Source organism: Lissotriton vulgaris, chromosome 11 (assembly GCF_964263255.1).
Source record: "Lissotriton vulgaris chromosome 11, aLisVul1.2, whole genome shotgun sequence".
NCBI lineage: Eukaryota > Metazoa > Chordata > Amphibia > Caudata > Salamandridae > Lissotriton > Lissotriton vulgaris.
Window position 1 is genome coordinate 491,053,008 of NC_141699.1, and position 22,312 is coordinate 491,075,319.

The following is a 22,312-nucleotide window of genomic DNA, read 5'->3' on the forward strand; positions in this document are numbered from 1 at the left end:
GCCATCTAAGGCAGCAAATAAATGGCGGCCATCTTGTAAGATGTAAGTGGGGCAAAAAGTGGAAACTGCAGGCATCTTGTAGAGTCTGGGCGTAAATAGCATCATGAAGGGTAACTGAAAGGGCAGACCTTGTTGGTGCACAGTCCCCACTGAAGTATGTAGGTGTACTGAGGGCTATGTAGATCGTATTAGTCCCTCGTATCACTGAGTGGAGAAAATGGTCTTACGGTCCTGAAGTGGAACCAGAACACAGTGTAGGTACTCGCCTATGAGGTGGTGAGAAAATAGACTCTGCCATTAAGAAGCAAGAATTTAGGGTTCTACTTCTTGTCTGGTATTATGCCATAATAGCGATACCGTTGGGGTGGTGGGTGATTGCAACCACTGGCCCTCCTCACCTACTGGAATGGAGCACATGATATGCTACTTGAGATTACTGAACTCCCAAACATATCTACCTATGAGGCCTGTGCTCTCTGTATTTTTAAGCGCATGAAGAAACTCACCTTTTCCATATTAAAAGTGATGCACCAGAGGCGCAAGGGGCTTGTAAATAAGCCTCCGAGTGTTTCTGACTCATTATACTGGGTTAGCCCTCTTACTGGCCAAATTAACACTGACACTACAATGGAGAGCCTCCACCACTCCAATACTAGCTGCATGGCAGAGAGCGGTGTGTAAATGGGAATCAGTGGAAGGAACTACCCTCTGTTATAAAGTAGCATGACATCTTCGTATTTTTGTATGTATTATTGTGTTTAGATATATCACAAAACTTTAATAAAAACATTTATAAATAAAAAAAACTCGAATAATTGGGCTTGTTTTTTGACTGCAATTTGTTTTCAGGTTCTTGGCGTCTCAACTGGTGTTTTCTCTATATTCTCTGGGATGTTCTCCAGTCAACACTCCCCTGTGTTGAAAAGTGACACTGTCACGCCGTTTGCTTGGTTGAAATGCCATGCGCTTTCTCTTCAGTGCCCCTCCAACGGCTGCAGTGTGTAAAAGGGGAGCAAAGTCCATCTGGCGAGTCAATGGCATCTGTCAGTGATGCGGCCACCCAGCGTTTGGGAAACAGACCATCTTGGTAGGTTGTACATTAGCTCAGGGAAATGCATCCTAAAGAAAAAAATTATACATCCCTATAAAAAGTTCTAAAATTATGTATTTCCTTTTCATGTCACTTTTTTTCTTCAAAAAAGTATTATGTTTGTTCACCTCCTGAGTCATTTTTCACCTATGCTTTTTTATTTATAAAAATATCACATCTGTTTGGACAGGATTAGGTGAACTACTGAGCGGGAACAAACGCTTGTCTTTTTTCGTGGCGCCTGTGCTCCTTCCTAATTTCGCGGTAAAATCGAGAAAAGCTGGGATGCCTGTCTTTAGTGTTTACTGACACTTTTTTGAAAACATGGGTACATTACCTGCAAGGCCTGCGGGCTGCCAAAAAAGGTCGGCCGACCAAGTCATGTCACTTGAGATTGGGACAGATGACTTATAATACCTTGAAATTTCCACAACTACTGGAATTCCATACATTATTAGCAGAATATAATCTTTGCCCCCCCCCCCCCATAAGATGTAACCCCTGCAAACTCATCAACCAATCCTTTATAACCTATTTTGCACTCACCATGAACTACCACCGACATGTGATTTACCAAAGTATTCACGTAACAGGTCCACGGGCAGGGCCGTTTCTAGGTGTTTTGCCGCCCTAGGCGAACATTTTAAAATGCCGCCCCCTCCCTTTTACTACTATCACTCTCTCACCCTGTCATCCAGGCTAGAAGAATTAATGCATTAGATAAAAGGGACTTATATTCAACATTAAACAATAAAATACATCAAACAATAAATAAGTAAATGTGACGTTCAACGACTATGAGTGACACTTTCTGACGAGCAAAATCAAGCAATGAGGACAAGGGAAACACATAAATATCAGAAATTACACCCATTTCAACAAAGAGAACACTAAGGTCTTAAAAACTGATTGCGCGGATGGCATGACGCTGTTCCTATGCATTATTCATTGTAAATCTAGCATAAACATCATGTGTTTCAACATTCATTCTAGATCATCACATTGAATATAGGTGGGTCATTACTTATATAAACTATGTTGCATGTACATAACTGCTTTATTCTATTAACTGTGAAAGTGCCACAGCTCAAGTATTGAAATGTCACACATAGGAACGCTGCATACAAGGATTACTGCACATAAAGAACCTAAAACATGGCAATTAACTTCAGTTTTAAATCTGTAACAGGCACAATATTTTCACCTCTCCCTACTACCTTCAGTTGTAGCCATAGTTGATGCTCATCAACAACACCTCGTCAGCTGCCCAAAAATAAAGTGGCACAGTCGCTGACTCATGCACACCACCATATACAGACAGGCACGGGGCAAGCCTCAGCCTCACAGGCAGTCACTGTGAGCTAGCACCATGGTGCTGTGATCTATTAAAAATGAGTCTCATCAACCCTAATAAAAATCATGATTACCCCGAAAGCAGTCCACTCTACCTGCCCAGCCCTGCAAAGGTGAACAGCGATGGTTGCATGACTGGAAGATTTACAGGGAGGTGCTCAGAAACACTAGGATGGAAACGGAAGAGGTAGCGAAGAAACGCAAAGTGCAGGAGAGAGGGATAAAAGGCGCTCAGAAACATGGTTTCCTAATATGAGCAGTCTAGAAACACGTGCTGGGCATAGGAGGGAGCTGAGGACATTAGGCAAACGTCTCAAAGCATCCTCTGGTGCGTGATCGGACGCAGAATTAAGGGCAAAAGTCTGTTCATAAACAGAGAATAGTTCACAAGAACTGGAAAACGGTATACATGACAGATGATATTTTGCTACGAGAGGTGGGAGGCTAAACGTTTTCAAAAAGAAAGTATGAACAGAAGGTGATGGATGGATAGGGGACTAAATAATCTTTAAGAAGACACACACAGGAGAAAACACAATACAAAGGAGTCGCAGCGAGTATCGAGAAAGTCTGTCTGGAATCAAGAATTTTTAAAACAAGGAGATTCTAGAAGCATTAAAGGCTAGCCCATGGTGGTGGGGCATTAAGGCTCGCTTTGGGGCGGAGGAGGGTGCAGAGCTTCCCGCTGGTGCCTGCTTCCTCATAAACTCAGTGTATTGGGGTGCATTCCGCTCACTAACAGCTAGAGGCAAAGGCACTCCTATTCCTTCTAGTGGCCCTCTCAGTAAATTGTGATACTGACATTAAATTTTTGGGATAGGGAACATTTATATTACTACACAAAATGACAATTTATTTGGTAGTTGTCCTTACATAAAATGGGCAAACGTAGATACTGAACTGCCTGTATTGCGGTATTGCCGTCCCCATTCAGCTCTCTCCATTGAAAAAGGCGGAGCTATCGTTAGTGCATTAGGCACGGTGGCATCTGGATCCGTGGATGTGAGGGCTTGACGCATCCCAGGTTATGGCTGCCTTTTACTATCTAAATGGCTGCCCATTTTCCTTACTTGTCTGTAGGCCTATGGTTTCAGAGTAAATCAATCATCTGAGAAAGGAAGGTGGGTCAGTTTTCTAGTATCCAAGTTGGTTTTGATCTATCTTCCAGAATAATTAAAATAGGGCCTAACTGTTAGAATTCAAATATGTGCACCTTTCAGCAGCATTCACATTCTGTGAGTGCTCCAAAAAAAACAAAGGTTAGCACTTTAGGACAAGCACAAAATCCGAACATTTTTGGAGGGCCCACCTTTGCAGGACTGATCGACAGTTAAAATGCGTGAAGCAGAGATAATGGGTAGTACCCATGGTTGCACTTTAATTTATAATGGGTGTTCCTGCTTCTTGGCTATTACTGCACTCCTGAGAGCTATTCGTTTATGGGAATTCTGAGGTAGGAGGGAGGAAGAGTCAGTGGGTTTAAGTCATCCAGTGGTGCATGTGCGCATGTATCAATACCAACAACGCCACCGCCCCAGAAGGGAACCAGGTGGGCCCAAAAGCACTGAAAGTAAAGTTGCTGTGTGCAAAAAAGACTGGACAACATCTCTTGCCTTTGGGGGCGGGGTGGGGCTGTATGCAGCAGGCAGTACAGATAAGCTGCCTACATTTAAAATTAAGAGACTCAACGCAGCTGACTCGCGGACAAGTAGCTGGGCACTAGGCAGCTGAGGCACACAGGTCACTCACAGCAGACTGCATTAATTCAACATTACTTTTTCACTCACCGACACCCGAAAATACTTATACCATGTTTCACCCCCTCCCCCTACCCTCGGATGCACAGATCACACCACAGCAGGGCTGTCATAGAGAGCTATCCAATGCTGCTCTGCTGAGTGGTAATGCTGACCTCTGTGTACTTCTGCTACAGTACAGGGCACAGCAGGCAGGTGTTCATGACCGTGCTACAGTACAACTGCTAATTTAGTAAAACCAATACCATCTATTGCCAACAAAATAGCAGATCAATTATACACTTTTGGGTGGCACTGTGAAGGACATTTACTTTGCATGGCTCACTGCAGCAATTCTGTTCAGGGCCGCCTTGTGGCAGCAACAACTACTGCTGCACGGCAAGCTTCCTTCGGCTGGCCGGTGCCAGCCTGAAAAGTCTTCTCAGACACTGTGATCTCTCAGCAGAAGCCGGAGAACAGTGGTGTACTGGGCTCCACAGCGGTCGTTGGCCGTGGTCAGGGGGTTGGAACCTCCCGGGTCCGTTAGTCGTGTTGCAGTGCTTCACATTGTATCCAACCCTCACGCCACCGCGGACGCAGCAGGTCACCTGACCCCGCCTATTAGTTTCTGCACAGCCAGTGTTGGGAATTGTTACAATGTTTGTAGCTAGCTGCTGCTCAGCCAGCTCCCATAAGCTGCCTGCTGGGAGCAGCGTGCATGCTGCCAGTCCACAAGGGTTAGACAGTTTCAGTCAGGAATTAGAAACTGATAGTAGTTTATAGCATGTTTTTCGTCACCCTCCCCCTTTTGCCACCCTAGGTGGCCGCCTAGTCCTGCCTAATGGTAGAAATGGCCCTATCCACGGGGTAAGCTCATAAGATGATTCTACAAGGTATTTTTGCAACAGGTCAATAAATCTGTCTCCTCTCAGAACTGTCTGGGAGACCGAATTAGCTAAGGTGTTTCATGACTCGGACTGGTCTAAAATATTGGAAAACCCTCATAAAATATCTAGAGGAACCGGCTTCAAATAGATTCAGTTTAATATTCTCAACAGGGTCTATCTTACATCAGCTCAGATCAATATTTTTCCAGCCTCCGCAGCTTTAAGCCCCAATGTTCACTTCTTGAAGCGGACCCCTTTAATGCTATGGGCCTGCCCACTGCTCCGGATCTACTGGTCCAGAGTACTAAAACATTGACCACAACAACTAGGCCCGCGGGTAAGGTCCTAGACCTCCCCTTGCTCCTGGCTAAGCAATCTATCACATTGCAATGGAAAAAAGCTTTTGCTCCTACTATAGCAGCCTGGGCTCAGTCAGTTGTCTTGCAGTGCCAAGCTGACAGCCTACTGCTACATAGGGAGGAATGAGTTGACCTCAAAAAAATTTTAATACTCAAGGTTCTGACAGTTTTATGGAGCATTTTAAAGGCATCATCAATGATGATATCCAGCCACCATGATCCGGTTCTGGCACACACGTATACTTACACACTCCCTGTTCTATTATATGCACAGAATTTTCTGGTCTACTTACCTAACAGCTACGGGAAGGGATGGCTAATTCTGACAGATATTTGCTTATGAGAATGCAAAATTCTTCTGGAGTGAGTCCAACTCTCGGATAAGGGCAGCCTTCATTGGGGAGTATTTCATCATGTCACGTTTCCTTCAGACCAAAAAATAATTTCTCCCATTTGTAGGTATGTGCCTCCACAGACTCTGTATATTTCTAATGCTACCTAGTAGGCCTCACACCAATGATATATGTCACCCCTCACCAAGCTAGGCATCAGGTATTTAGGTATGTGGACTCTCCTTTCCTCATGAGACACTTTAGTTTCGCTGCCACCATTGTTGCTGGACCCTGTGCTTTGTTTGGCCTTCAGGTCCAGCTGCTGTTTAATCATGTCGTGAGCAACCAGAATGATTCTTTCCTCTTGGGCCAGTTTATTTTCTTCTAGTGCCCTGTTGGCCTCTGCATTCTGTCCGGCCAAGGCACTCTGTGCTTCAGACTTTATATCCTCTGCAGCCCTCTTTGCAGCTTCCTCCTCTTTGGCAGCCTCCCTCTTTGCAGCTTCCTCCTCCATCTTGAGTTAGGCCATCTGCAGCTGTCCCGGGGGTGCCGGGTTAGCAGGGGGTTCGACCACCGGAGTAGGGGTTGTTGGCTCAAAGAGAAACACAGGTGCCTTTAGTAAGGGTTTCAAGGAGGGCTTTATTGGAATGTACGTCTTTTTCATATAACTCAAAAAGGGTCTCTAGTCTCTGTACAAAGAGGTCCGTCGCGGTGCCTTGTGGTCTTGGTAGTCTTCTTCCTGATTCGTCTTGGCCCAAGGTTCTCGCGGGGTACCATAAAAGAAAGGAAACAAAGAGAAAGGCAAGTTACGACCTGTACTCAGGGAATGTCGATAAGGACCGGGAGTGAGGGAACACAACCAAGGTGTAGTGCTCAACTTAGTAACGGACGTGCTTGGGAGTGCTCGTGCTCAGGGAAAGGGTTTATCTGGCGGGTGTTTTACAGTGGTGGCTATATCCGCCACCCAACCCAACCCGCGACCCGGCCCCGTACCTCTCGTAGCCACGCTCCTCCCGTGGGTGCGTGGCAGGGCAAAGCGTCCAACCGTTGGCCTCCTGGCTTGTCGTTCCCGTCTTCTTCTCGTCCTCGTTCTCGTCCTGCGTTCTCCTCAATTTCCGCCACCTGGGAAACGCCGTCCGCCTTCGTGCCGGAACTTCCTGCTTTTGTCGTCACCAGGGGTGGAGCTTCGTAGTCGCAACCTTCTTCCTTAAAGGAGCCGAACACGTTTACCCCGTCAGGCCAGTCCCTTTCGACGTCTCCGGCTTCCTCGTACCAAGAACCGGTCAGTGGCTGTGGGGAAAAGGTGCAAGGTGAAAGGGGGGTGGCAGACCACCAGTCTTTAGGGTGTTCAGTCTCTACAGTCTCTTGTTTGTCGAACCCGTGACACACCTCCCCCCCTGGCTTCTCCCGTTCGGGGAGAGGGAACACACGCGACAGGAAGTCCGCATTAGCATTGTCCTTGCCTTTACGGTGTTGGATCGTGAAAGAATACGGCTGCAAGGACAAGAACCATCTCAAAACTCTGGGGTTGTGACTACTGTTTCGATGTATCCACTTCAGGGGGGCATGATCTGTATGTAAAATGAAGGGTTTGCCTTCCAAATAGTACCTTAACTTCTCCACGGCCCATTTGATAGCCAAGGCCTCCCTCTCAATGGTAGAGTATCTGCACTCCCTGGGGAACAACTTCCTACTTACGTATAGAATTGGATGTTCAACCCCGTCTCTGACTTGAGACAGGACTGCCCCTATCCCTTGATTTGAAGCATCCGTGGCAAGCAGGAAGGGTTTACTGTGATCAGGTGATATAAGGACTGGAGCAGTAGTCATGGTAGATTTCAGGAGTTGGAATGCTTGTAATGTGTCAGCAGTGGGGTGACTAAACTCCTGATTCTTGGTATCTTTTCGGAGCATATTGGTCAAGGGGGCAGCAAGCTCAGCAAAACCAGGAATGAACCGTCGATAGTACCCTACTAACCCCAGAAAGGCTCGTAGGTCTCTTTTGGAACTGGGGAACGGTACTGCTGCTATAGCTTTCACTTTTTCGCTCTGGGGAGCAATGGTTCCCTCGCCAAGCACGTATCCCAAGTAGTTCACACTCCTAAAGGCTGCTCGCGATTTCTTCACGTTGATGTGTAGTCCTGCTTTCCGAAGGGCTGATAGTATGGTTTGTAAGTGCATGAGATGTTCCTCCCAATCCTGACTGTACATGACTATGTCATCTAAGTAAGCCGAACTAAATTTGTTGAAAGGATGCAGGACCTTGTTCATCAAACGTTGAAACGTAGCTGGAGCCCCATGCAGACCGAACGGAAGAACGGTGAACTCGAATGCTCCGTCATCTGTCACAAAAGCCGTTTTCTTCCTATCCTCCTCACGAAGGGGAACATGCCAATAACCCTTCGTGAGGTCGATGGTTGTGATGTATTTAGCATCCCCGATTTTCTCGATCAAGTCATCGACCCTAGGGATAGGGTACGTATCGAAATGTGAGACTGCATTCAGGGCCCGAAAGTCCATACAAAATCTTTTGGTACCGTCCGGCTTAGGAATCATGACAATCGGTGACGACCAATGGCTCTGCGAGGGTCGGATGACGCTCAATTTGAGCATGTCCTGGACTTCCTTTCGTACAGCTTCTTTCCGTGCTGCCGGAATACGGTACGGCCTTTGTTTTACCACTGCTCCTGGAGCGGTTTCGATGCGGTGTTCTGCTAGATCAGTTCTTCCTGGTAGGTCGGAAAACACGTCGGCATATGGTTTTAAGGTCTCTGTCAACTCCTTCCTTTCTTTGGGAGATAACTCCGGGTTCACTATTAGCTGTTCCAGAGTGGAGGTATTCTGGACACCGACCTGTCCAACGAAATGGCCCACCCGGGGAACCGGTCCCAACCACTCCTTCAAGATGTTGATATGATATATTTGGGATTTGGTAGGGGATAAACGAAGTCGATATGTGGTGTTTCCAATCGTTTCAATAACCTGATATGGACCTTGCCACTCCTTCTTATTCTTGTTACTGATAGATGGCAACAATACGAGAGCCCATTTACCCACATCTAAGGTTCTCAACCTCTTTCCCTTGTCATATGTTTTTTTGTACCGCTCCTGTTGGTGCTCCATAGAGGTATAGGCAAGTTCTCTTAGTTTGCCTAATCTGTTGCGTAGCTGAACGGTGTATTCCAGCATACTCTTCTAATCCTGTGACATTTTGTTTTCCCACATCTCTTTGGTGATGTCGAGGAGACTCCTGGGTAGTCTACCATATAGAAGCTCGAAGAACATCCTAAGCTGCTTTGCTTCTGTGCCCGAATAACGTACAGGGCAATAGGTAGGAGACGGTCCCATGTGGGCCCTTCTGCCATCAGCATTTTCTTCAGGGTTTGTTTCAGCGTTTGGTTGTACCTCTCCACTAAACCATCTGTTTGTGGATGATAAACCGATGTTTTCAGGTGTTTGATATCCAACGAGGCACACACTTCTTTCATTAGTTTTGACGTAAACGGGGTCCCCTGATCCGTCAATACTTCTTTAGGAAAGCCCACGCGCGAGAATAATTCCACAAATTTTTCGGCAATGGATGCTGTGGTAGTGTTTTTCAAGGGGAACGCTTCCACGAACCTGGTAGCATAATCAACTATTACCAAAGCATACAGATATCCTCGCCCGGTCTTGGGCAGGGGTCCTATTAGGTCCATGCCAACTCGCTCGAATGGTACTCCAATGATGGGCATTCTTTGTAAGGGCGCTGCCGGGGGACGCTGTGTATTTCGTCTTTGGCAGACCTCACACTTAGCACAGAACTCCTGTACGTCTTTGTAAATTCCTGGCCAGTAAAAATTTCTCAGGATACTATCGGTGGTTTTCTCTTTGCCAGCATGTCCTGCCATTAAGTGTGCATGCGCAAAAAAGAGCACCTGTTCCCTAAATGACTGGGGAACTAACAATTGCAGATCTCCCGCGAAGCTGGCTTGTCTGTACAATAAGTAGTTTTTAATCAGAAACCGGGGGTATACTTGTGAGTTCAGACCAGCAGAGTTATGGGCGGATTCCCATGCATGGAATAAGGTCCCATCTTCTGCCTGAGCAAAACGAAAACTCCTATCTATAACCCAGGGTTCTGGTGACAAGTAAGAAGGAATGTTCTCCCTATTCTTTGGCTTAGATAGGTGTTCCCTAAAAAGAGACAGAAACTCTGGATTGTCTGTTCCCAGGATCATATCTTCAGGTTGGCGAATCCACCACCCCCACCCGGACTGTGCAGGGATCTCTATCCGGTAGAGTGATTGTGATTAAAGCTACGGGGTAGGGTTTTACGTCCCCGTGAACGCATCTAATGTATACGGGATTCTGGGAATTCAACTGTTCAGCAGTGACGAACCGGGTCTGTACAATGGATTGTCTACAACCTGAGTCTAAAAGCGCTTTCAGTTTGTACCCATTCATCCACATACTCACGTAGAACGTGCTGCCCATTTCCGCTGAATACATCACTGTCCGGGGCAGATAGCCGACTTCCATCGGTTCCTCTTGGCTCTTTCGTTTGGGACACATTCTGGCTATGTGACCCCATTCGCCACACTCGAAGCACTGGGGCCCTTTCGAGACCGGAGCCATCATTCCTGCCGGTTTGAACATTCTGGGAATCTCAGGTGCTACTTTCGGTCTCTTGTCCATTTTGACGGGTGGTGTCGTTTTGGAAGTTTTTTCGGGCTCCCATGGGGTAGTCTTAGGCTGTGCCCTTGCGTATTGTGAAGCCATTTCAATCGATTGCTCTACGGTCAAACCTACATGTTGTCGTAGCCAACACTGGGTGGCATAAGGCAGTGCTTCCATGAACTGCTCTATATAGATTTTATTCAAGATGTCTTCTTTAGTACACACGTCAGGGCGTAGCCACTTATCGGCAGCCATTTTCAACCTAAAGAACAAGGTTTTTGGATTTTCCCCTTGAACTCCTTTCTCTTTTCGAAATCGGACTCTGAAGGCCTCCTGGTCCAGGCCTAGATGATCCAGTATGACCATTTTAATGGTTGCATAGGGGTTTGTCCCTAGAGGATTAGCTGCTTGATACGCCGATTGTGCATCGGCTGTAAGAAGGGGAGCCAGAAAGAACGGCCATTTGTCTTCGGGCCAGCTCATGGCCTGTGCCGCCCTCTCAAAGTTCAAAAGAAAAGCGTCAGGATCTTCACCGGGCACATACTTCTGTAGGGCCAACCCTGAGGGGTGTGGTGTGTGTATACGCCCCTCGCCGGTAGTAGCCTGCGTAATTGTTGGGGTTGGTAGAGACTTAAGGCCTTCGACGTGTGCTGTTATGGTTTTCGTGAACATTTCTCTGTCCGCCTGGGCAATGGATAGCTGATTTTCCACAGCCCACTCCAACTTTTCTTGCCCCTTTATGAGATGGTCGATAAGGGTCTCCATCTTCTCCTCACAGATGGATGGTGAAGGGGATCCCACTTCTGACACCTGGGTGCCGGGTTAGCAGGGGGTTCGACCACCGGAGTAGGGGGTGTCGGCTCAAAGAGAAACACGGGTGCCTTTAGTAAGGGTTTCAAGGAGGGCTTCATTGGAATGTACGTCTTTTTCATGTAACTCAAAAAGGGTCTCTAGTCTCTGTACAAAGAGGTCCGTCGCGGTGCCTTGTGGTCTTGGTAGTCTTCTTCCTGATTCGTCTTGGCCCAAGGTTCTCGCGGGGTACCATAAAAGAAAGGAAACGAAGAGAAAGGCGAGTTACGACCTGTACTCAGGGAATGTCGATAAGGACCGGGAGTGAGGGAACACAACCAAGGTGTAGTGCTCAACTTAGTAACGGACATGCTTAGGAGTGCTCGTGCTCAGGGAAAGGGTTTATCTGGCGGGTGTTTTACAGTGGTGGCTATTTCCGCCTCCCAACCCAACCCGCGACCCGGCCCCGTACCTCTCGTAGCCACGCTCCTCCCGTGGGTTCGTGGCAGGGCGAAGCGTCCAACCGTTGGCCTCCTGGCTTGTCGTTCCCGTCTTCTTCTCGCCCTCGTTCTCGTCCTGCGTTCTCCTCGATTTCCGCCACCTGGGAAACGCCGTCCGCCTTCGTGCCGGAACTTCCTGCTTTTGTCGTCACCAGGGGTGGAGCTTCGTAGTCGCAACTTTCTTCCTTAAAGGAGCCGAGCACGTTTACCCCGTCAGGCCAGTCCCTTTCGACGTCTCCGGCTTCCTCGTACCAAGAACCGGTCAGTGGCTGTGGGGAAAAGGTGCAAGGTGAAAGGGGGGTGGCAGACCACCAGTCTTTAGGGTGTTCAGTCTCTACAGTCTCTTGTTTGTCGAACCTGTGACAGCAGCCTAAACTCCCTTTTCACTTTCCTGTCCTCCAGGTCCTCACAAAAAGGATTGTGGGCAGAGATGCTGCTGCCTACTTTACTGTGCCCTCCTGTCTTCCTCTGGCGCTGGCAGCAGGTGTTGGTACTGTCCCATCCCATTCCCTCCTCCTGTTCCTCCTCAAAGTCCACCTCCTCATCCTCCTACTATGCAGAGGACCATACCTGGTGGACCCCTCGTCAGTCCCTGTGGGCCTTCTGGAGCTCCTGCGTATTGGAGCTCTTGGATCTTGGAAGCCCCCTCTTCCTGTAGAATTCCTTGAGCTTAGCCACAGTGTCGCTCTCCAGGTTGTTGAGCTCAAACTCCATGCTTGCAGCAGGCAGAGTCACTAGTGCACAAAGTCAGGTTGAATAGAAGTGAGTTTAGAAAAAGCCAAAAGAGGCCAATCACGGCGAATCGAAAAAAAATGGAATTGGTGTCAAATAATTTATAGTGGGATTTTAATGTTGCAGAAAATCAAAGTTCACAGAAGGGAATAGTAGCCAGCATAATCTTTCAGCGTCTATTTTGGCATGTTGGCCTTTCAGTGAGGAATGCACACATTTTGAGTAGCTTAAGCATCTGCCTTTTCCACTTGCTGCCATTTTTGTATGTCTGTTTGTTTTTCTAATTCTGTCATCTAACTTCATTAATCTCATAACCTGACATAATTATGCTAAGTAACGGTCCATTGAAATGTTAGTTTGAGCAACCAGCTGACCAGGACAGGCATCCTAAACGGTGTGATTCCACTTGTTACAGTAGTTCTATAAATGCACAGCTAAAGGTAAACGTGTTAGGAAAAGATTTGTATTTGGTTCTTTGTTTATGTCTAAAGCCTAGTTATTGTATTAACTTTGAAACATGCTTATTTTTAAAGGACACGTACAATTCAGTTGGCAGAAACAATGTTTAGCGGTACAAATAATAGTGTCATTGGCCTTTTTATGAAAGTGAATACACTTTAAACCACAGAAAGGTGTCCATAATTATGATGCATAACTAATTTTCTATTGGAAAATTGTAAACCAATCACCCTTGAAGTGGTTATCCCTCAGCGTTTTGCCTTCCCCCTCCTGTTGCTGAATTCGTTTTTGCTGGCTTTAAGACTGTGTGCACTTCACCACTGCTAACCAGTGCTAAAGTGCTTACCTTTAAGAATATATCTCAGGCTGGCCATTGCAGTTTGAAACAGCCATTTAGACCTGGAAAAATAAAACTTTTGCCAGGCCAAACCTTCCTTTTAATGCATGTAAGTCAAATGTAGGCCCAAAACAACCATAGGACAAGGTGGATGGTATTAAAAATGCTTGACATATACTTTTATGTTTTGCATGTTTTTCACAATTTGGACACACACTTTCTTACATGTTTTCAATACTGCAAGGCTTACCCATTACGTAGGATAACATTAGGTTACCTTTTGCAAATAGGTTTTTCTTGGTATAAGTAAAGATGAATACTGTTAGACCAGCACCATTGGCATTGGTCTCCCTTCCATTTTTTGCTGTTACCTCATGTGTTTTTGCTGGTGTTAGATGCTTTGGGCACTGTGCCACTGCGGTCCAGTGCCACAGTGCAAGTGTTCCCTATTGTAAAATTAATGTATTATTTGGTGATTCCATGGTGGACTGGTTTACTTAATAATTCAATAGAGGAGTTGCTGAAATGTTCCTATAGAAAGAGACAAATAGGTTGGCTGGCGTGACCGAAGGTGTATGTACGACACCCTTGGGCATCCATTTTGTTGGATGTAGTTGCCTCACACACCCAGAAGGGTGTCATGCTTCATCATAGGCGTTGCTCCTCGTCGGGGAGGCGGTGCAATCCCCGACGGGCTCACCTCAGAGAGGGGCTCTTTGGCGGAGATCTTTTATATCCAACTGCCTTATGGTGAAGTGCGGGTGTGTGGGCGGGGTAGCAAGTTGCCTGGTAAAGAGATTAACATGTAGCAAGGGGTACCTGAAATCACTTTATTCTGGGGGTCCCCCTACTGCAATTAAAAACGTGATGCTAGCTCGCTAGGTATCAACAGGTTAGGTCGAGTGACCCTAGAGGAGACTAGAAGAAAGACTGGTCGACATGTTTCTCGCGCTGGGGAAAATCACCTGCGATTCATCAGGACCTCATCAAAGTGAAAATAGGAAACAAATAAAATCAACAACATGCTCGTGTCATGTGTGTGGTGTAAATTACCTCTGTGGATAATCCTATGCCTAAACACAGAAGAAAAATAAACAATAAATGGTTATATCATTTCTTGTAAACAATATAGAAAGTAATCGCCAGGGCATGAACATGGTGTGGCATGCTGGTGGTAATGTAAACCAATGAGCACACCCAGAACATGCCTGAGTGATTTTAGCGTGCAGCGTGCAGTGTAAAACTCACACACTCACACTATATACGTGAGGAACGTAGTGGTTTTAAGAAAAGAGTGGTTTAAAACAGTGGTTAAAAAACAGTGGTTAAAAAACAGCAGTCTTATAAGAGACATAATCGACACACAATGTGGCTTGTTGAACAGTAATGGTGAAAACGACACCGGCTATATCTCAATGTGGCTAGTCAATTGGTGATGTGGAAATTAACAAGCTCCCTACTCACCTAATGGTCAGGGACTACTTGCCACATGAGGGGTCGGTGGGTCAGTACATCGGGGTTGAGCCTATTAGATGTAGCTATAGTAAGGATATAAGTATTATCCCGGAGTTGGATTCAAAAGTTATATTATGGCCTGGTGCAAGTGACTGCGACCTCCCGTGTGGCGTTCGGAAGGTATATCTCACCTCAATCTGCCCGTGTCCGCGTGGAAGCACCTACCCATCTCCGCCGAGCTCGAGTAGATAAATGAGCTCGGCGGCAAGTGTTATTTAAGGGAACCGGCGTTTGTAAAATCGTCACCGCCTTACATGTAAGGTCACGTGATGTAAACATTAACTATGGCAGCCATACTGTAATGGGCAAGAGGTAAGGTAACTAGGTCCACACGGACCACTTAACGCAGGCTTACTAAGATGAAGAGCTACATTAGGTGCACATAACCCTAAAATCAAAGGGTTAGTCCATGATTGTTGTGTCGGCAAGCGTTATTACAGAACACCGGCGTTTGTAAGAGTATAGCCGCCTTACGTAAAGGTCACGCGATGTAAACACTGACTATGGCGGCCATGTTGTAGTGGGCAAGGAGTAGATGACCGTCAAACCAGAGCTAACTGACGCAAAGTGCTGCACCTGATCCCAAACCGGAGGGGCTAGTCAATAGCCAATGTGTAGGCGAGATATGCAATAGCGTGCACACGCACAACGGCCAAAAAATGCCTCAGGAAGTCAGCCTGTGGCCAGCCCTCCAGTAGGACACGCAATGCACCAAGTGCCCGCGTCGGCCATGAGGTAATGTGCCAGAGAAATAGTTGCAGAACCTGGAGTGTTCAATGGCACAGGATGTATATGAACATGCTGGCAATTACTAAAGGAGGTTTATTTAGTAGTCAGTCGGTCAAATGCGTGTTGCATAGAAATGACCAGGGAGAGTTTTTTTGCCTTGGCCGAGGGTGGATACATAGGGGGGACTGGTTTACTTGTCAGACCCTAGTACAGTGCCCCAGGGGTGCCCAGGACTTGTAATCCAAATGCTGCTGTTGGGCCTGCAGCACTGGTTGTGCCACCCTAAGAAGCAGCCATGTAAAATGTGTCTAAGGTCTGCCATTGCAGAGCCTGTGTGCCGTCTGGTACTCTCATGCTGGATGGGCAAGTGCACCCACTTGCCAGTCCCTAAATCTTGCCTTTTCTTCATATCAGTCCCCCCTATGGTTGGCTCAAGGGCAGGGTGCATTGTAAGTATAAGGTAGGACATACCCCGGTGTTTGTGGCATGTCCTAATAGTGAATTACAGCCATTTTCGTTTTTCACTACTGCAAGGCCACCTGTTCTCCATAGGACAGAAAGGGCTGTTGGAATTATTACATTTTATAATCCTAACTGACTCAGAGAATATGGTAGAAATTCTAGTTTAGTATGCCTGAACTCAGAATAATAAAATACATATTTTAGTAAAGTTGGTTTTAATATTCTTAATATACCACTTTTAGAAAGATATTTTCTTGCCTAACCTTTCACGCCTGCCTCTGCTAGGTTGTGTGTTTCTTTGTCTGGAGTTTGTGAGTGACAGGGCTGGGAGATTCCAGGAGACAGGCTGGGACAGCCCAGTGGCGAATAGAGAGATCTGCATCTAGATGGGAGGGAGGAGTTGCACCTGGGACCTGAATAGGGCTGGGCCCTCCCTCTACAATGCTGGCTCCACCCTCTGTGGTGTGTCTGATGTATCTGCCCTGCACACTGAAAGAAGAGAAGGAATCCTGTCAACGAAGTGCTCCAGGGTTGTGCCTTCCCTCCCGTGTGCTGGTCCCACCTCATGTGGGGCGGCTGATGTCTCTGCCCTGCACAGTGAATAGAAGGAAGGAGTCCTGTAAGCAAAATGCTTAGGAACCGGTTTGTACTAGACAAATGCCCCTCTCCCCTCAGAGAACAAAGGATTTTGGGAATAAATATTGGGACCCTGAGCTCAAGAAATTAGATCTCTTTTGGACTACATGAAGAAACCTTTGCTGAGGAGAGGAACCTGAAGAAACTGAGGAGAGACTATCCCTAAGCTGAAGTGCTGCTTGGGGGATTGGCCTGCAGTGGTTGCCTGACTGACAAAGAAAGGAGAAAGAACTTTGTGTGTTTTACTTTCAACTTGTGAAGGATCTCCAAGGGCTTGTAACAGAGGTTGCCTCATGTTGAAGTCTCAGGGACAACAGACTTCACCCACAAGCTCCTCAAAAGTCTTCCTGAAGAGCCTGCAGCTATGCTGGACTTTGTGGGGGATTTGCGTGTCGCAAGGAGCTGGAAGCGCGACTCAAGAACCGCAGCTGCCGCTTCACGACACGGAGCTCCCTGCATCAACGGAGAAGAGAATCAACATTGCTGCAGTAGCGGACGCATCCCCGGGAAGCGTGTCGCAGGAGAGAAGGATTGAAGTCGCATCAGACGCCGCAGCATCTCTGAGAAGCTTGTCGCAGGGCCTGTTGCGGCTCATCACCAGAGAAGAGGATCGACGTCGCCGCAGATGCCACCGCATCACCGAAAGAGTGTTGCAGTGCCTGTCGTGGCTCGCACCTTTGTGGAAGCAACTCGCATCACCAGTAGAGAGGATCGGTGTCGCTGCAGACGCTGCCGCATTGCTGGAAATCTTGTCTCAGGGCCGGTTGCGGCTCGCATCTTGTGAAGTATCTCGCATCGCCGGAGAAGAGGATCAACGTTGCCGCAGTCGCCGCCGCATCACCGGGAAGCGTGTCGCATCAAGGAGAGAGTGTTGTCTTTATTTCTTTGCACCAGAACTTTGCTGCATTTCCATCCCTGCAACATTACTTGTTGTGAAAGCACAACGCATCGTAAGGTACATTGATGCAAAGTGTCGCATCTCAAGAACTGAACTTAACTAAGCTAAAACTACCATCTAAAAGTACAGTATTGTGGATTTTAGTCATTTATTGGTCTTGTGGTAACTCTATATAAAGTATACCTATTTTTGATATAAACCTTGTGTGGTGTCCATTTGTAGTGTTGTCACTGGGTTACTGTATGTGGTTACAAATGCTTTACCCACTGCCTCTGAGATAAGCCTGTCTGCTCATGCCAAGCTCCCAAGGGGTGAGCAGGGGTTATTTTAGGAGTGTACCCCCTTACCTTGCCTAGAGGCAAGGGTCCCTATTTGTCACAAGTATCTAACTGTGCCAACTAGAGACCCCCAAATCTAACAAACACCAATATTGCATCCATAGGAAAGATAAACAAAAATACTACACATGTCATACGCAGCTAAATAGCCAACAAGAAGGTCCCAGTCAGTTAAAATATGCAATAGTGTACAAAGCAATATGTAGCAGGAGCAATGCAAGATATCTTGTACAATGCAAAGATTTTGATGTGATGCACAATTATAGGGTGCACAAAGAACTATGTCCTAAAACAGTCAAGCAAGAAGAACAATTCTCCACCACCCACCCCAGCTTGCGGCATCCACTTCCCCCACCCACTAGCAGGAATCTTAAAGATAATACTACAGTAAAGCAGCCCACCCTTAGAGTCTTGCAGTCTGTACTCAACATCGGCGGGCATTAGCAGCAGCAGGGGGCCAATAGACAGACCCAATGGTCAGGTGACACCACACCAAGGACCATAAAAAGGGCCAGAGAGACCATTCAAAGAATCCCTAGTCAGAATAATCTACCGCACTCTTGCTCCCTTGGTTACCTTATTTCATTTAATACGTGATAACATTTGCTGAAATGTCTCTAAAGAATTGTAAATTAAAATCCTTTTTAATGGTAAAGTTGAATTTTAAGTCACATTTCTGAAAATGTCTCTTTCAGAAAGTTGCCATTTTCTTGTTTTAGCCAGTTAGTGTCTGCAGCCTGTGCCCTTGGTCACAGGACTAGGTGTAGTTGGCAGTTGACCTTTCTGTATTCATCCAAGATGGTTCAACAAAGGGGGACTAGTTGTTGTCAGGATGGGAGGAGTGGAACTGTCACTTACCATACTTGCACTTCAAAGGGGATTCTTAATCAGTTTAGTTCAGAAATCTTTATTTTGGTTTAAAAAAAACAAAAAAGATTCATACACACATTATAATATACACATTTATAAAAACATTTCAAAAGGTGCTGATTGTCCACAATCTTTGCCAATGGTAATACATTACCAAGGAAAACCTTTCTTGGTGACTTAAAATAATAAATAAATATGTTAAAATGGTTTAAAACGTAGATCAGTTAAAGTAAATGGGATACATGATCTCTGTGACTGCTGCGTCTCTGCTTTGTTGTTTTCTGAGTTTTTCAGGCCTCTTTGCTAAAGCGCCGGGACACCCCTCGGGGTAGCCGTGCGCTCTAAAAGTACGGCTATAACATAACATAACATACGCATTTGAAATGGAAAAAAGAGCTAATAGTGATATATCCAAAGTCAAGTATACAATTAATTCATTTTTCTATGAGAAGAAAACAAAAATCAGTCTATACGGTAGTAACAATAGATGCCATATAGACATATTAAAGTGCAGTGCAGGGCTAGAGGTGATTAATACATTTTCCATTAAAATGTCATGCCTTCCTTCTTCCTTATTAAATTTACACCGAACAGATACCTACTCATACTAAAAACTACAGGTTGAGATGTATCTGATCTCAATATTCTCTCTGCCTCAATACAGGATTGTGTGCCCAATAATGCCTAATCACACTTACAAAGGATTTCACACTAGTCTATTGTCACCCCAGACCCCTCAGGGCCAGGACAGTGAAAGGAATGATATTCTATAACCAGATGTGGGGGGGGGGGGCGTTTAGAAGTTCATTCCACTACAAAGCTGGCGCCAGGTATAAATATTGAACTCTCAGACCAGTTCTTCAGATCTCTTCTGGACTTGTGGAAGACTCAGTTGAAAGACTGCTTCTAGAAGGACTTCCTTGCTGCAAGAAGGGCTGCCCTGCTGTCCTACTCTCTGAGGAAGGAAGGCCGGACCTGACCTTGAACCCACAAGTACTAGTGTGACTACAACGCATAGCTGACTGGCTTCTTATTCTGAGCTTCAGGGACGTAAGCTCCAGAGCAGGGCCAGCTTTAGTGCTCTTGGCTTCTGGTGCCACAATCTTTTCGGTGCCCAACCTCAGATTCCCTCACTACCATCCAGCAAAAGTTACGCTCATCTCTCCATATCCCCACACTGACATACATTTTGCTTGTTTTAAAGTGCTGGTAAATGCTGGCTTTACTGATCTACTCAGCTAATCACATAATTTACAGGAATCACTGACAGATTATCGATTTCTAAAAAATCGACCTACTATAACATCGAGTCTCTAATATCGATAGCACTAATATCGACACCCTATACTTAACACGAAAACTACAATAATATCGAGCAAACTATATCGATGCACAAAAATATCGTCTACATAAATATCGTTAGCATTATTTTCGAATACCATAATATCGACACTCAATACTACATATAACACACTACAATAATATCGAATGCAAAAATTTCGACAGCACTATTTTCGTCTATATCAAAATATCGATAGCTAAATTATACTCCATTTTTTATATATAACACCAATAAATCTATTCTCTAAGTAATACACACATTTCTAATGACTTCACTAATGTATTTTCAAATTATTAAGTAACATTTATTGTACTAAATTGTGTTTTCGCAAACTGACGAAATTTGTATATAAACTCTTTGTAAACATACTTATTTAATACTTAGTACTCATTTTACATAATCTTTATTTATTACAAGAGTTTTTTTTTACATAAATATATCATTTCAATTCCTCAACATAAACTATATAAGAAAATATATCTTAAATGTTTTACTTAAAAAAAATTCAAACTAACCAATAGTAACTCGTCTTTACATATCTGACCAATCAGATGGCAAACTTAATTAAACATAGACTATATAAACCAATCACAAACAGCCATACAAGTTGCAGGAAATATTCTTCGTGACCACATACTGCCAATTTTGGGAGCACCATCTATATTCTTCTCTTCAAGAAAATTCGTCCTGAAACTACAAGTAAGTAATCATATAGCTCTGTTAAAAAATTCTAATGTTTTTTGTCTATTAATTATAGACCAAGATTTGTAACCTAATTTGTTATTTCTTTACGTACTTTACCTTTAAACAGACTCTACAAACAAATCAAGTTAAACTTCAACTTCAAGATACAGGACACTTTAAATTTAAAAAAGGTATCTACATATATTTAACATTTACTTAACGTTCTTTGCCAATTATTGGCCTAATTTAAAACTCTATACTTTGTTTCTTAGCCTCTAAATCTAAATACATAGTGTGAAGCCAGAATTATTTGAGGAAAAAACTTTACAATGCTGTGTAAAAAATGTTTTCTTCCTGTTCTTTAATATGTTTTTATGTGCTTATACTCATAATACATGTATCACCCCCGGTTCTTTTTAGCAATTAAGTAACAATGCTTTATAACAAATGTGTAATATTTATATCACATATAAACGCATTAGTAATTTTCATCAACTTTCTCTCTAAACAGAACTCAAAGGTACAGAAAACAGATAATTCACATCAAAGAACAAACATTCTGCTACTACTATAATTCTCTTGGTAAGTTCATAAATAAAACATAACTACTCTTTATAAACTCTATAGAATGTACTAGAAATAAAAATGACTCTTTTTATGCATCTGATAGTATAATCTTGGAAATTTCTCTTTTTAAATTCAAATAAACAAAACTATTTTTAGAGACGTTATAACGTAAAACAAAAGTTACCAAAAAACAAATTGTAACTTTTCCTATAACATACTTAATTATTTCTCAACAGACCGTGGCAATAGAAGAACAACATCTAACTGAACAAGCATCTACTTTCGATAAATAGAACATTACTGGTGGTAAGTACATTACTAGAAGAATACTAGCTTTATTTAAAATCTTTTATACATTTCAGATTGTATTAATATTTGTATATTAACTTTTCTAGATACCAGAAGTCAAGAATGACTGATGATGCAAGATTTATTACATCTCAGAAAGGCACATTTTTGTTATGCTATATGGGCTACATTTATACTCAGGAGAAACAAAAAGACCTTAAAGTGAATTGGAAGTGTACAAAATATTACTCCAATAAATGCTATGGCCGTGCTACAACAAGGGACACTAGTGTTATAAATACCACTGAACATAATCACCCACCAAACATGTCGGAAATAGAAGTGAGATCCACTCTTGAAAATATCAAGGAATTAAGTACCAGATCAGAACTACCTACCAACGTAATTCTGAAAGAATTACTACCTAAAGTTCCCAAAGAAGCAAGAGGTCAGCTACCATCTATTGCTACCATTAAAAGAACAATAGCAAGAACAAAAAAAGCAAGTAGACCCAATATACCAACTCCTAAAACTTTTGAAGAAGTCATAATTCCGCCAGAGCTTGTAATTACTCATAATGACGAGCCATTTATGTTTTATGATAATCATAGCAAGGACAAAAGAATAATCATGTTTGCAACTAATAACAATATAAAAAAATTAACTGAAAGTACTACTTGGATGATGGATGGTACTTTTTCTATATGCCCAAAACCTTTCTACCAGTTATACACAATTCATGGGCAATAT